We start from the raw sequence: 16,613 nt of genomic DNA, 5'->3' as shown, positions 1-16,613 counted from the left end.
TTTCTGTAACAACCTAAATATGAAGACTGCACTGAAAGTAATGTCTCCTACTTTTTTTATGTTGGCCCATGATGACAGAGGTGTATGTTGATGGTGTGGAAGTAGGGATTGAACCAATATTCTATTAGCTGTTCTTGCTGTGTGACAGATGGCAGCAGAAGTGCAGTCTGACAGAATGGTGTCTGACATGGAAGTGCCGATAAAGAAAAGGTGTGTCACTGAATTCCTCCATGCGGGAAAAATGGCATCTACTACTACTACTACTAATCTAACATTCATTGATGCTTGCTGAACATTTATGGAGAACAAACAGAAGATGTGAGCACAATGAGACTGGGACCAGTGGGTGGTGCATTTCAGCAGTGGCAACAGTATCAGTGGATCACCTCCAGTAGTGCAGATTTTTATGAGTGCAGTATGCAGGCTCTTGTTCATAGCTGGTGAAAATTAATATCTAATAGTGGTGACTATGTTGTAAATTAGTATTTTGTAGATGAAAATTTGCTCTTATTTGCTCTATCAAGTATTGTTATTGTTCCCTCTGTATCCGTTATAGCTCCCATGAAAATGAGGCATTATTTCAGAGCAACCTACATGATCTTTCAAAAGTAAAATCCTAATTATATTTCTATTTATTTAGTTTTATCAGATTTCGACCATTGCTAAAAAAAAAAAAAAAAAAAAAAAAAAAGACAACCACAAAATAACCAAACCTAAAACTTATTTTAAAGATTGATAGCATTTCATGATTTCCATAGTTGCTTAACAAATATACCACAAAATTCATCAATTAGCTTGCACAGACTTGAATGCAACTCTGTATGATCATTTAAGTAACAAGGAGTGAGTGTAACATAATGTGTGGTTAACATAACATGTGGTAACATAACATAAAATGGAAGCCTCTGGACAGCCTTGACTTACTTTCTGTACTTTGCAAAAATTTTCAGGGCTCCCTTGTACAGTATAATTGAGACCAAAACTATGAAAACTGAATGTTTCTTTATAATTTTTTCAAACATAAAAATGAAGCATTTTTGATGTTCTACTCAATTGCTCATTAGAAGCAGATGTTTCACAAAAGGCATAATGCAAAAAATCATTTGAGTTCTACTCATATATTGCTTTTTTCTGTTCAGTTTGATGTGCATTTATATTACATCTGTACCCTATTATGCAGCATTGCTTGATACCCAAGTACACATTCAGTAGCGTGGTATCTTAACAACTAGCAGCAAACTACTATAGAGTTCACTTGAGGACAAATATTAAGATCATGTTTTGTGATGAAATTTGTGTACAGTTCCTAAAATGAGGTAGTGATTGTTAAAAGGGTGGAATAGACTTCATAAACTCTGCTAAGTATGCTTATATCAAACTAAGCAGAGCTAGGTAGTAGATATTCCTTTCCTGCGGTGTTGACTGGTGTCATGGTTCCTTTGTGGCTGGATGTGTCTGTTTTTAGAGCTCCTAGGCTAGAAGTTTACATGTAGTTTTCCAAAATAAACTACTCTTACAAGATTATTAGTAACAGCAATCAGTACTAACAGTAATAAAATATAATTTCTAATTCCTAAATAATTTAAATCTCATCATAGTTTTCAGCACTTATTGTCAAGTAATGATGCAATAATTTAAATCAACGGAAGTGTATTCTCCACACCAGAATGATATTTGCTGCTAAGGAAGAGATGTAAAAATTCTCTCTATTCTTTTCTTTTCTTCTCTTCTTATTTTCCTGACTTTAGCATAGCATTCATTTTGGCAAAAAGCACCCATTTTGTTAAAAATGTCAGGGTTGTTTTATGATGTGGAAACTTACATCTACATCTTTCGTTTAAAAACATAAGACAGATTTTATGCCAGTTATAGTCAGTCTCTTTATGTAGCCTGTACTGCCTGTCCTTTTGAAGATTATTTTCCTCAGATTTTTTTTATACTGAAATCTGCTGTGTTTGGAAAATATTGCACACGCTATGCAAAAATCCAGAAAACTAGAGAGCATTCTGGAAAAAACAGCAGTCCACATTCAAACAGTAATATTGCTGATGTTTTATGGAAACCAAACTGTGGGTGTGAGCACAGTGAGGAGGTGGATTGAGTGTTTCAGTGGTGGTGACAGCTATGTGAAAGACAAGCAGACAGTCATGCACAGTTGTCAAACCACAAAATGAAGAGATTCTCTATATTCTAATCCACAAAATTCAGCTGCTCTTTAAAGAAGATGTAGTGGCCTTGCTGCTTGGAAGTAACTTGTAATATACAAGGTCACTCTTTTTGAGACCGGAAAAGGTCTATCACTGACCTGCTATGCTAAAGTTGCTAATTGAATAGCTTCTTACCGTCTTCCCATTTCCATTGTAAAGTAGTAACTCTGCTATCCTCATTCAAATTACCTAGTCTTTCTAACTATCAGCCATTTTATTTTCAAAATTTTGTTGTCATATGTAAAGAGAATGTTGCTTTTCCATGTGGAAGACAGTTTTTGTTAGCATTCTCATCATCATACATGTAGAGCAATTCTGGAGTTGTGACAGGTTTGAAGGCACCTTTGTTTTTACTTTTAAACTGTGAAAAGACTGTTATTGTTTTTCTTCACGTTACCTATCAGGAAAATATGTTAGATCTCCTACATATTTGGGTAATCCACACAGTAACCATAGCTTCTAGTCACAGCACTTGTCTGTATTCAGAAAGTAATCTGCATTGTCAAGGAAGCATTTGAAAAGCAGTTAACTGGTTAATTTTCTTCAGATTACATTTTAATTAGCCAACTCCTAATTTCCAGAGTTCCTACTTCTATCTTCAAGTTTTCTGTTTTTAAGAGTTCTGTAGCATCCCTTCCACAATTTGATAATCCTCACTGTATGGGAATAGCTAAATTACAGCCAGAACCAATGATTGAGCACCTGGTGAAGGGACACAGCCAGCCCTGGGAGCACAAGAGAAAGCAATTCACCTGTGCAACCAAAAAGGGTGGAACCCAGTTCCTTCCCTAGGTCTCATTTAAGGGCTGGCTACCATAAGGAGAGGTTTTCTACCTAGAGATTGTTTCTTCTGAATTATTTAGTGATCTCTGATCCTTGGGACAGGTAAGCAAATCTTTCTTTCTTTAACTGGTGACCATCATCCTTTTCAGGTAACTTAGAACTGGTTATCTCCTGTCACCTTTATCTACACTCACATAAACCTGAAAGAGTAAATATGAAGTCAAGAGAAGCCAATGAAATATTCTGTTTATTAGCTGGATCCCTAGGTTATGTAAGATGGTTTCATGCATGACAGTGGTATGCTTATTTCTTTTTCACTGTTATATCCATTAAACAAATACTAACAGAAGTAACTTTGTGAGTAGAACTGACTATGTCACTGAACAAGGATCTTTTTCCTGTTGAATGATAGTATTATTTACAAGAATTCTTTGTCCAGGTGTTTCAGAACATGGACCTACTCCAGAAGATTTTATTTTGTTTACATCTTATCAACATAATAAGCTGTCATAAACTGAAATCTGAAAATAATTTAGTAAATAATACAACAACATCAATAAAAGTTAATAAAAAGACAAGTGCCATTGAAACAACTAGACTGTCTTGAAATTGATACTATACAAATTAATTTAAAACTTCTTAAGTTGTTTTTTTTTTTAATCTTAAAATGAAGCCGAAGTATTTTGTATTTTAAGAGCAGTTTCTGGAAGAAAGAAGCATTGTATGTCTGTCCCACAGGACTTATGTAGCTAGTGGCTGTTATGTGCCCATTTCTGTGCTTGGTCCAAGATTCTCTGGGTCTATTCCACTGTTCATTACAGAGTACTTAGCTGAGGCTTGTTCTGTCAGCTCCTGGTGGTCTCATTCTGTCCCAGCACAGATGGCAGCCTTCACCCTTGTTATACAGCACACAAGATCTTGACACTGTACAAATCAACTTATTTTCATAGATCATGGGTTGTGTATTGTCTCTAAGGACAGACAGGTTTTATTCCTGACTATCTGCTATCAAACAAGCAGATGAATAACACTGAAGTGAAATTTTGGACAGTGAGCAGCACGTAGAGTCATCACAGTGCAGCGTATTGTCTACAGTTATAGGAGTGGTCACAACTTAAAAAGAAAAAAGTTAAGCTTCCTTATTACTATAATCACTGTGGTCAATATGATAGCTTTTGTGGTGATTTCCCAGTTTGAGTCACCCTGAAGCTCCTTAATCAAATCTTGCCATCTGAGAGGACTGCATCAATTCCATTCTCAGCAACCTCATTTATTAAGTGGATATATAATTTCAAACACACTATGGCACTGTCCCATCTGCAGAATGGCTGAGCTCATAGTCCCTGGATCATACAGTCGCTCTACAACCCAACCTGGTTGCTTCTTGAGATGAAAACACATAAGAGAATGTTTATTCATTCCCAAGTCTGGCTCTACTATTTTGCTATTTTAATTATTTCTTGAATCCCCTTCAGAATTTCACAATCACGTTAAGGGATGGAGATTTTTTTCTTATTTCCTAAGTGTATTGTGACCACATTTCTTTTAATTTCTGCTTCAAAAATGTAATTTTCAAGTTGTTTCACACTGAAGTATGAAAAGTAAACCCTGATTTCTTATGGCACATCACTGGAAACAACCTTTTAAAAAGTTACACTTCACACTTATATAACATCTACTTCACAGCCATTGTCACATTTTCTTGCACGCAGGAGGACTGTTAGTATTGTTAACACTACACAGTCAATAAAGATGAGGAAGAGAGAATCCTGCTTTTTTTGCAATATCAGCATAAGCAACGGCTATACTTCAGGCACGGAACTTTTGTTTTTTAAACCAGAGTAAAGAAAGAAGGTTACCTATGCTAGAAGTTGAAGTACATTTCCAGCATTTGTTAAGACAAACACATTTAAAAAATTGTACCGAAATTTACAATCTAGACATGCTTATTTCATACCTTTTTTAAATTCCCACATATTCTGGCTCTTTTTTGATAGAAATGTAGAGCTGGCTCAGCAACCTAAATTGTTATATAAATTGCATTTCATCTTTAATGACTGTGACGTTATGGTTACTTATATTCATTTTAAACTCTTCCTGAAAAAAAAAAGTTCTGTTTGATAAGAAATCTTAAAAACCTAAGTAACTAATATAAATAAATTTCTACTCCAAAACACTACTGAAGATTTAAAAGAGACTCCAATTCCTTATCATTCTAACTCTATCTGACATTCCATGTCAGGCAAATACATTTATTTAACAGAACTGAAATATACTCTGTTAGACCATCTTGGAAGCATTACCTGGCTATTGGTCTGGGCTTGCACTTGGATGGAATTATGCAGCTGGATGAGTCTCCTCCAGCAGTCTATGCTGGTGCTGCATAGATATAAATCTATCCAAGTTGGGTGGTCTTCCACATCTCGTCTAGAGTACCAGCAATGGTGCTTGGATGCCATTGCATTGAATACTTATCTCCTAATTTTGCTTCCTGGGCACACAGTTTCATTATAAAAGCTAATGTTCTCAAAAGCCATGTGCACAGACAAATTATCCTGCACTCCTCTTGAGTGTGGTGCTTCTCTGTTCCTGCCACCATCCAGGGAAGCAAACCAACTACCAATCAGTTATGGAAAAAATAAATAACTGCTTTTTGCAGTTTCATTTTCAGAGTCTCATTGAACCACATTTTATATGACAATGTAGTCTGCTTCAAAACCAACACATCTTCATTCAAAGCTGTCTAAGCTGTAGGAAAGACAAAAAAAGAAGGAAACCTTGCTATTTAAATTATTTTATTATTATTATTTTATTTCATATACATTACTATATACTATTAGGTGAACCAGTTCCACTGGAAAAAATAGAACAAAACAGTCCATTCATTGGTCGTTTTCAGTGTTGCTTTTAATTTTCTAGGAATAAATCATCTTCATTCCAACCCAAATAGTTCATTGTCCATCTGCAAAGCCAACAGAAAATCACAGTTATCTTGATGTCACTTCTTGACATTCATTCATAGGTTCGTTCTAGTTGTTAAACAGTCTTGGCTTGAAATGAGGTTTATCATTTCGGAATTATCCATTATCGTGGCTGAATTTTCATGTTTATTTCAAATCATCACACAGTAACTTTGGGAATTAATGTATTAACCCTTCAGAATTCACAAGAAACAATTTTCACTCATTTAATTTTTGAATGACATAAATATATCAGATAAAAAACGTAGAAACTTTCAGCCACTTGAGTCACCCTCATTATATCTCAGAAATCTCACTTGGGGCTCCTCAGTCATAAGGAAGAGGTGGCATATTTTGATTTTAAATCTATGAGGAATTTTGCTCTTCTAGAGGTGTTCTCAGTGCTTACTTTGCCATAATAAGAAGCTATATTTTTCTGTATTGCAGTGTCACTTGTCAAATAGATTAACTTAACTACTCTGTACAGATAGGATTCAGCATCAGTTCAATGCTATACACATGAAAAGTCATTTCACAAATACAGAGAGATACAAATGCTTTATAATTCAATTTCCAAACAACTCATACTGAGTATGCTTTTCAGAAGTTAAAAGTGATGTTTTGCATCAAAGATTACAAGAAAAGCAGCAAAATCATGACTTTTAGCTTTCTAGACTGAATTACCAATAGGCTATTAGAAATAAAAAGGAGTCCAGCTGTCATAAAATATCTCAACCTCTACTAGTAAACACAATTTGAATTGAGAGGAAAAAAAAAAAAAAAAGCCTACTTGTTCAAATTACCTTTATTCTATCACACTTGTGAGCATAAGGAAGACAGTAAGGGAGAGAAATTACTAGAAATGTGTTTTGTCAGCATTAAATGGTCACGAGAAAGAACACTGTGTATAATGCAATGGATGAATATGTCATTCAGGATACTACTACATTTATATTCTGATAAATCAGCTGGATGACAAAAGACTTTCAGAACTTTAACAAGTCTCTCTATTAAAAGTACTACTAGAGATTCCATGCAACTTCTTAACAGCCACAGCTTATCTTAGATTTTACTAGTCAGAAGCATGGAAATAAGAAATCTGGGTCTGTAAATGCTATTTGCCTGGGAGTCTGAATTGATAATAGTTTATCCTTATGGAATATATTGTAATCACTATCTATAAAACCCTAATCAGAAAAAAGATGTATCACTCAAGTTTTGTAACACTGATCCCATTATCTTTCATCTGTTCCTGAACATCTTTGGAGCACAATGATTATTATATATTTTCTTGGCATCTGCAACAGAAACCTCTACAGCTGCAGCTATACCTTACATGGCCCATGTTGCTAGGATCTATTAGATGTCACATGCTGTGGCTTGGTGATTTCTTCGTTGTATCATCTTTACTGGATACTTCTAAGTCTCTCTGACTGTGTATTTATCTGTCACCCAGCCCATCTATCATCAAAAACTGGAACATCTGCTCCTGCAATAAAAGATTTCCTTTTGTCTAGGATTCCTTACTCTTTATAAAAGCACAAATAAACCCTCCCAAATACCACTGAACCAGTTTTGCCAACAGTACAATTCTGGTGTCTTCACCTTCTAGCTTCATTCATGTAAGGGACACGTGTTCTCATCAATACTTCTCCCATTCATCTCCCTCTCCTAGAATTCAAATGTCCCATGATCTGTGGAATATTCCCTTGATTTGTTTCCTGCAAAAGCTTTATCCCTTCCAATAACTGAAAAATAAATAAATAAATAAATAAATTTTTTTTAAAAATCTCATGCAGCTTTTGATGCTTAATGCTCTGTCATTTTGATGCTACCGCTGTTTCCTTCTGTGTAAGTAAAAAGATAACCCACCATCCTCATTTTTCTTAGAATAACTGTTATTTCCAACAGCAAAGCACTGTGAAAGCTTCAAGGCATACAGAAGGAGATGGCTTTCTTTTTCTTATATAAATAAAATGAAACTATGAATGAGTTTAAAAAAAAAAAAATCATCTACGCATTTGTGCCCTTCTGATAGCTTATTTTATAAACACAAATTTTTGCCTAAACAGGATTTGGAAGTGTACTTTAAATATCCTGTAGTTCTGCTGTGATGGTTTTTCAAGGCTCATGAGTGGCTTTTGCATGGGTCTTAACCCTGAGGCTAAAATGGAAGGCATTAAAAAAATCTAGTTAGACTCTATTACCATCAAATACATGCATTTACAATTATTTTAATTAGTCCTGCAAAGAAGAAAAAAAAAAATAAAAAAGAAAGAAAAAGAAGTGTGTATTAATTTTAATACCACATTATATATTCAGGTAAACATATGTTCACTTATTTGAATATGCAATTAGTCATAATTCCACTTCCCCTTTTCTCTTTCGGCTTTAAAAAAAGATATTTAATCCCAAACATTATTAGCGTAATGCTATGATTGAGGAATTACACTTACTAGAGTAAAGAGACTCAAAGGATGGTTTCCAGAGCAACCACAATTCAGCCAGCTTGCACTTTGTGCATCTCCCGAAGGGAAATTCTGCCTCCTTCTCACAGCTGGACTGAATCCTGACAGTTACCTCTGACTGCTAAATGGCTCTGCAGCTGTTTTGTCCTTTTGCAAATGGCTGCAGCCACATAACAGCTGTTTTCCCTCTGCCACAGATCCAGCCACCAGCTGCTAGCTGGCTGGGGGTGGTCCAGATCAGATGTCTCTCAACAGCCCTAATCTTTCTCTAGAACCTCTCTCTGGAGCTTTCTATGATGTCAAACAACAGCACATTTTCTTTCTCTATCCTACCACATGTATGCAGTCATATTAAGATTCTTCTGTGTCACTTATTTGGATAGCATAATTTGTCCTGAAAGCCTTTAACCTAATATCCTCATCTGTGAGATGCCAAGCTGTCCCCAGTCCTGTCGATATCCTGGGTTCTGAATTCTATCCAGATGACATTCAGGAGGTAAAGGCTGAGCAGCTGCAGGGCCAGGGGCTTCACACTCTGACTGAGTCTTGGAGGTCTTAACTCACACAGGTGAGATATACATGTGGAAACAGCACAGAAGTGCAGAAGTCTCCAATTTAATACGCATAGGAGTTAAAAATTATACTATTCACAATAGTCACCAGAAAATATCCCACACCCAGTTTCATACATCCAGCTCCTACTGAAAAAAAAAAAAAAAAAAAGAAGTAAAAAATAAGTGAGACTGCATATCTGGAGGCTGAATTTTGTCATGTTTATATAAACACTGACTAATTCAGTCTTGGTGCCAAGAGTTTTAAATCAGTTAACTGTTTTATACTGTAAATCTTCTATACTCTTGAAACTGTACATAGCCATTCAAAACTGGCTATAACATTGCCAAGTATTAAACTATTAAAAAATAAATAAAATAAATTTATTATATTAATGGAGGAATACTCTTCCATTAGGGATTGATACCATTATAAAATAATCTTAGAAACATATTATAATTGTGGAAATGACAACATTTCCATTAAATCTACTGAAGCACAAAGCTAAAGTCTATAAGATCAGTGGCCAGAATACCATCATGCCCTGTTTTTCTAATACTCTCAAAACTTATTTTGAAGTGTTGGGTTTTAAAGTAAACTTCAGAAAACTGTGGATTGCTGACAAAGCAATAGGACTGATTCTTTTTTGAGATGGCAGCAAAGGTCTTGATGTGGGTATCTGGGAAGAATCAGACAATCACAGAATCATAGGTGCTGGAAGGAACCTCAGGAGAGCCTCCAGTCCAACCCCCTGCTAAATCAGGTTCCCTACAGCAGGTTGCACAGGAAAATGTCTAGACAGGTCTTGAATATGTTTCCTTGTTCTTTATTCTGTCACTGGACATCACTATAAAGAGCCTGGCCCCATTCACTTGACTGCATCCTTCAGATCTTTATGTGCATTGATAAGATGCCCCCTCATTCTTTTCTTCTCCAGGCCGAACAGACTCTGGTTTCTCATCATTTCTTCATAAGGAGATGCTCCATGCCCCAGAAATCTTTGTAGCACTTCACACTGAACCCAGTTCTCCAGATGCAGCCTCACTGAGGCAGAGCAGAAAACATCTGATGCTTTCCATGAAGCAATGCAATGGGCTTAAACGAAGAAATTAAAGATATAAACTGAAATGATTTCAGTTCCTTCCTAAGAATATCTCTGTAGTGTTTCAGGCAGAGAAACAAATAGAGATAATATGGAAAAAATATAAATAAAAATAAAAAGTGTGCAGAACATCACTTCTCGTATAAATAAGGTAAGGAAAATCCAATAAGAATAACTTTCTAGAGAAAAGCTTTAGATTTCAGAATAAAATGTTCAAAAAAAAAACATTTTAATATTTAGAACAAAAGCAGCTGGACACATTAAACCAGGAGAAAAAATTATTAGCTTAGCTATTGCATAATATTTATAGCTCTAGAACATTCATACAGTATCTCTTAAATTAATCTGATTTTAGGAGTTTAATGAGGCTAATACAGAAAAATTTATGGTCATTACTTAAAACATCAACTTTTTTTACATACTGGTGTCATAAATTCTGGATACTACTTGCTAAGTTCCATACAATTAAAAACAAGCAGTGATGAAGACTTTACTCACCATAGAGAGTTTAATGCTATCTCTATCCTATGTTTAACAGCCATCCAACATCCACTCCCAGTTGTACAGAATCACAGAGTGACTGAGGCTGGCAAGGCTCTCTGGGTCCTTGTGACCCATTCCCTGCTTCAGTAGTTCTACCCAGAGCAAGGACGTAGGACCATGTGCAGGTGGCTTTGGAAGAAAGGAAGAGATCCCTCAGGCTCTGAGCAATTTGTGCCAATGTTGGTACAGCACAGAAGTGCTGCCTGGTGTTAAGAGGGAGCTGATCCCTTTGAGTCTCCTCCAGGCTTAGTACTCACAGCCCTCTCAACCTCTCCTCAAAAGAGATGCTTCAGTCTCTATATCATCATGTTGACCCTCTGTTGGACTTTCTCCAGTATGCCAATGTCTCTCATACTTGAGGGCCCAGAACTAAATCTGGTACTTTAGATGTGGCACAATCAGTACTGAGCAGAGTTTATACAACTGAAAAAGAGAATAATGTCATAACATAAAAAAGCTTATTTGATTCAATACTTCTGTTTCCTTTTTTCTTTCATTTTGCCAATAAGTCTGCAGGTTCCTGGAGTAAAGAACAAGCTCTTTATTGACTATGTAAACTTTTATGCTCAATACTGCCATTTGATGTTAAATAACAAAGTTCAAAGGAGAGAAAAAAGCAATGAAGATCATGAGAAATATTTTGTTCCCGTTTTTGACATCGAAATTTGCTTGAGATTTTGTTTGTGAAAGCAGCTAAGCTCTCTCATTATCTATAGAACTGAAGAAAATCTCTTTAGTCAGAATGGACTACATCCATTGAATACAATTACATTATAGTTTACAACACATTATCTAAGTGTAGTATTCTTCTACAAAGAGCAGGCCATAGACTTGTTTGACTTCTCCACTAAATCAAAGGGTAATGTCCCTTCTCTTGTAAACACAGCCCTAGCATCTCAGACCTTTTGTGCTAAGAAATGGAAAGATGACAGATTTACATACATATATGGATATAATGAAAGCATATTTATTTTATGTGATATTAGTGAAAAGCAGCATTCTTAATAGTAATTTCATGTCTCACATGTCAGAATTTGTGTAAACATTTGCCAAATGAAATGCTTTTGATCTTTAAACTATTAAGCATGTTCCTAAAAGAGTTTTCATCAATACAGCTTTGTGATTTCACTGGGACTATACTAATCTAGATCTATTTTTTCCAAGGTGTAACAGTGTACTGAAAAAAAGCAAATAACCTCAGTTTTTTTCTATTATGTTTGAAAATATAGCCATGGGAGAAAGGAGATCAGATCTTGCTATCATGACAAAATATATGTATGACTAGAGAGAAGGCATATTTCTACTTGAATCTATGTCTCCTAGATTTCAGTGAATTTTGATGTCATGCTATCAACACTATTTAAATTATCCATGTAATTTATATTCAACATAGATGGAATCAATATGTGTTAAATTCAACAAATAAACTTCATGCAGACTTGCCACTGTTGTAGATCTTCCAAATGCAAAACCATCTGGAGAAGATTTATGTATACATGGTACCTATTTTGCATTTCCTAATATGTATTCGAGGATTTAAATACCTGAACAAATTCCTCTCTTCCTCCAAAAATAAATAAATAAATAAAATAAAAACATCTGCTTAATTCACTTCTGTTCACCCCATGGTGTTCATTTAGATTAGTGCTGCTACAATAATTTAGTTCCACCTCATAAGATAATGAGTATAAATTTTATTTCTGTTAGTTGTACTTCAGGATAAATATCTTGAATGCAAAAGTAAGAGAATAGAAGCTGTTCATTTGGTAAGAATCCTTTTAAAGTAATTATAATTCTTTCCCCTCCAAACCAACCAATCAAATAAACAAAACTTTTGGCAAGAAACACTGTGAAGCAAATCATTACTAAATTTTCCCCTCCTTCCAGTTAAGAAGACTGGATTTATTTATTTATGTTTAACCAAGTGATATGAATACCACTCTGAAACCCAGTTCTAACTTCAGCTCAACTAGGTACTTTCTCTAGAGTGGTAGAAAGGACAGATGTGAATAGTAGAATCATAAATGAAAGCTTTTTCTGGCTTTTATTTTTAACAGTTGATTATTAGTGCTCTAGAATACTCCTTCATGAGTAATGTGTACATAGAGAACATAAGAAGTCCTCATGTGATTTGCTAGCTATTACATGGTGAATTCCATAGTCTCCTTCCAGTGATTTTCTATCCTTCCAGCCAGGATTGATACACTTGAGTATTTTGCCTGATCAGTGTCATAAGTGATCTGTGCATTCAGGTTCAGATTTTGAAGAAACTACAAAAAAAGGGTTATTGATGAATACAAAATTGCTTGTGGGATAAAGTTAGCTGCTCCTCTATGTGCCTCTCAGAAGCTTGTGCAGGTACAGTGCCTGCAGCAATATCCTCCATCCATATGAGTCTGCCTCAGTCTGTCCTGATCACAAATGTTCAGTAAAGGACAACAATTGTCATTCATGTCATTAGTACAGCAGGATGTGATAAATTCCTTGCAAAGAAATACAAGCACTGAGTTCACTATGCCTGTCAACTGAACATATAAAATGTCAGAAGATACAACTTCCTTCCCTTTTCATGTATTATCTCCATTATGTTTGGCAGCATGTTATTTTTTCAGCCTTCAAAACAAGAATGTGGGTCACACCTATGGGAGTCTTTCTTAGTTAGAATTCTGATCTAAATGTTCAAAGGATGGGATTCCATTGATAAATATGTATATTTGTAGTGGCCATCTGCCTATGAACTAGTCATACATCTTCCTTCTGGTGTCAGAATAAATAAATAGATACTTCTGAGATGTGGTACATTCCATCTTAATGAAGGCATAAAAAATAGGCCAGGTAATTGAGCTGTAAAGTTCCTGTTTTTCTCCATTGGCTCAGAAAAGAATATGGAGGAATAGCAGCTCACCTCTAGATGAGAATCCATATATCCAAATTCATATCTAGTTTGATGAATCTTGCCAAAAAACAATCAAGTGAAAATTTGAAGTTATAGATAGAAAGGAATAGGATGAGCACCCCCTCTCTAAAAGCAAAAAAGAAACAACCACCAAGATGCAGGGAAGCATTAAGAGCTAGGAAAGAGGAGATGTTAACACTGTGCCAACTGGCTCTGCAGAAAAATACATCTCTAAGAAGTCCTACCAGTTAAAATGTTCTTATTGCCTTCAGATCAATGTGATGTGATGAAAATATATTCTTTCAATATGCCAGAAGAATTTCTATTTATTCTATGATCTTTGTCCTATTTCTGTTTTCGATTGCTATACTGTTCTGTAGCAGTCTTCTTCCTCTGCGTTATTGGTTTACATGTGTTGGCAAATGAAATGCCATTCAGATTAACACTAGCTTTTTTGCATAAATAATTTGCTTCAAATATAAATATTTCACTGCAACAATGATTGATTCAAGTATAGTAAAGAGTGATCAGGGATCTTTGTGTTCTTTATAGTCAAATATTCCTAAGAAAGAAAACTAATTTATGAGCTCACTGAGCACTCTAAGGAACTACTCATCTGAGGCTACAGCTGTCTGCTTTAGACCTGTGCTCACAAAGCTGGCAAGCTGAGGGCACCTCTTTTCTCCTCAGTTTCTAATCAATGTACACTTTGCAATGTTTTGTCTGTTAAAACAAAATGATTATGCTATTTCATATTTCTGTTTCATCAGGAAAAATTATAATGTAACACTTTATAATCCTTACTACCGTTTCACTGAACAAGTAAAGCTGTTTAATTGCAACATAAATGTAGAAAATAAAATAAAAAGTTAATGTTCTTTATGTCTGCAAGATAGAACGGTTTCATGTTCTGAATGTATATGAAAAAAAATAAAATAATTCAAATCTTAACATTTCAAATGACATACAAATCCTTGCCACTGCATGATGCTTTTACCATTGTATTACCCCTCAAAAGTGTGATCTTGGGAGTTAAGGAGAGCAAGCAGAATGGCAATGTGTCCATACAGTAAATAAAACCTGCATGTAAATATGTAGAAACTATATCCATAACAAGCCTGCTAGCAGGGTGGTAAGTATGGTATAAATGTTTGTGCTTGTGAATGTTTTCATAACAGTGTTTAAATATACGAAGGCTTGAGTTGTGTTCCCAACGCTGCCTCACTGAGTGTTTAGCCATATGTAAACACATCAAACAACATAATATTTGCCTTTATATTGCACAGCATCCAAACCATCTCACACACAGTGCTTTCTCTTTCTTCAATCAAGAGTACTAAATAGAATGTTGAGGTCTTTTTCTCACCCTTTAATCAGGATTTCACACTACAAAAGGCATTATGAACTTACCATTTGTTTTAGTGTACATTAGGTTTTCATAGAGATGGTTTGAGCAGAAGTGAAGCTGTGCCAGCTCAACTTCAATCCACTTGTCATATCTCCAGAGTGGTTTTCTAAGCAGAATGTGATTTACTGACTTCTGTGAGCATCTATAATTGTCTGCTGCTTGAGGTATATAGCAATTTAGTCTGCCTTCATGTAGCAGGTCTTCCTACGCAGGGTGTTCTTTCTTCCTCATGGAGATACAAGATGGAGAAAAGAATACCAGAGTAAAAAAAAAATACTGATGCAAAAAAAAAAAAAAAAAAAAAAAAAAAAGCAGCAGAGAACATTTTCTCAGTTACCAGTTTTTCTGTTGAAACAGTCTTCCTATAGATGCCTGTGGCAGATTTAGTTTTGTATTCTGTCATTCCACAGAATCCAACTTTGTATTTTGCATCAAAACATTACTTTGCGTTATGCAATGCAGAAAATGTCATGGCTAAAATGCAGTATTTTCCATAATGACTATTACAGCCATGTATTTCACTATTATTTTTCTCTTATCTATGTAAGATCCTGCTCTTTACAGACAACCTGAGAAATTACACTTCAGAGTTGTTTTAATTATGAAATGTGTATAAGAGACACTGGATGCATTTACCAGCCCAGGAAGAAGCAGTGGAAAATGTGGATAGTTGCTAGGCTGCTTTGTGCCATCAGCTCAGGAAACTGTGCTGATCAATCATGGGAAAAAACTTCTTATCTCAAAATTCTCCCACACAGAAGCCCATTTCAGTACCTGGGGCTTAGAAAAAGAAAAAAAGAAATAAAAAGAAAAGTACAGAACAGCAAATGCTAGAGGAAACAAAACCAATTAAATGCTAATATTCTGTTCTGGGTCATGGATTTGTTTTATGCAGTCTAGCAATAAAGTGCTTGTAAAATTTCAAGTGCTGAAAAGGTACTTTTTAATGTTTTAGGTTATACCATGCTTGTTAAATTAAATTCACATTTTCTAGAAGTTGAAGCTTGAGATATTGTCAGTCTTGGGATGGATTTTACTGGGTGTGAAAAGGCTGTAATGGTTTCAATGTAGCTACATCAGTTCCTGTAGATGGAGGCATTTTTAATACTTTCGTAGGTTCCTCTGATACATTCTAGCCTCTTCCTCTTCCCTCTGAGAAATGATTTTTTGTTACAGGAGCTACTAACTAAGAACATTAACAGACTTGTTAAATTCAGCTCCATTACTCGTTTTATCACCAAACAATGTCATCAGCACAGGTTACCATTACCAACTGTCGCCTCCCGATCTGGCAACAAATCAAGACTGCCTAGTGACTTTACCGTGCCTCCACACACGGGGAACAGACGGGACTCACACACAGTGCGTAATGCCGAAAGTACAAGTTTAATGCCTTGCAACAAGCCCTATATAGTGGTACAGGTCACCACCCCTGGCAGACCCTCGTGACCTCCCCGACTCCACCTCAGGTGCACGCAGGCACCACCTACCCAATATGCAACATCTCCCACCTCTTTATCATCTGTATGCAACACCAACCAGTGTAAAATATCCAATAGGGATCCAGTAATACTGATTATATAAACCTAAAACTTGATTACTACATCTGGTCAATTCAGCACTAGCTGTGGATCCCTTCACCTGCTAAGCAAAGGCACTTTACTGTCAAGAAGTGACAGTGGAGGGAGTTAAGA

The 16,613-nt window shown here is 35.6% G+C and overlaps 1 long non-coding RNA gene across 12 annotated transcripts in view; it reads right to left on the bottom strand.

Moving 5' to 3' along the window:
* LOC107309997 (uncharacterized) overlaps positions 1-16,613 on the bottom strand; it is a 161,079-nt gene that overhangs the window by 78,583 nt on the left and 65,883 nt on the right. The window contains exon 1 of one of the 12 annotated variants that reach the window (XR_014942621.1): positions 10,571-10,827. The exons of the other annotated variants lie outside the window; for them this stretch is intronic. This is a non-coding gene — a long non-coding RNA (uncharacterized LOC107309997). Of the gene's footprint in view, positions 1-10,570; positions 10,828-16,613 lie in introns of those variants that run through there. 12 annotated transcript variants of the gene reach the window in all.

This window comes from Coturnix japonica, chromosome 2 (genome assembly GCF_054131305.1).
Source record: "Coturnix japonica strain WE chromosome 2, WE-NBRP24, whole genome shotgun sequence".
Taxonomy (NCBI): domain Eukaryota; kingdom Metazoa; phylum Chordata; class Aves; order Galliformes; family Phasianidae; genus Coturnix; species Coturnix japonica.
The sequence above is the reverse complement of the archived record's forward strand: the minus strand, read 5'-3'. Positions and strand labels throughout refer to the sequence as shown.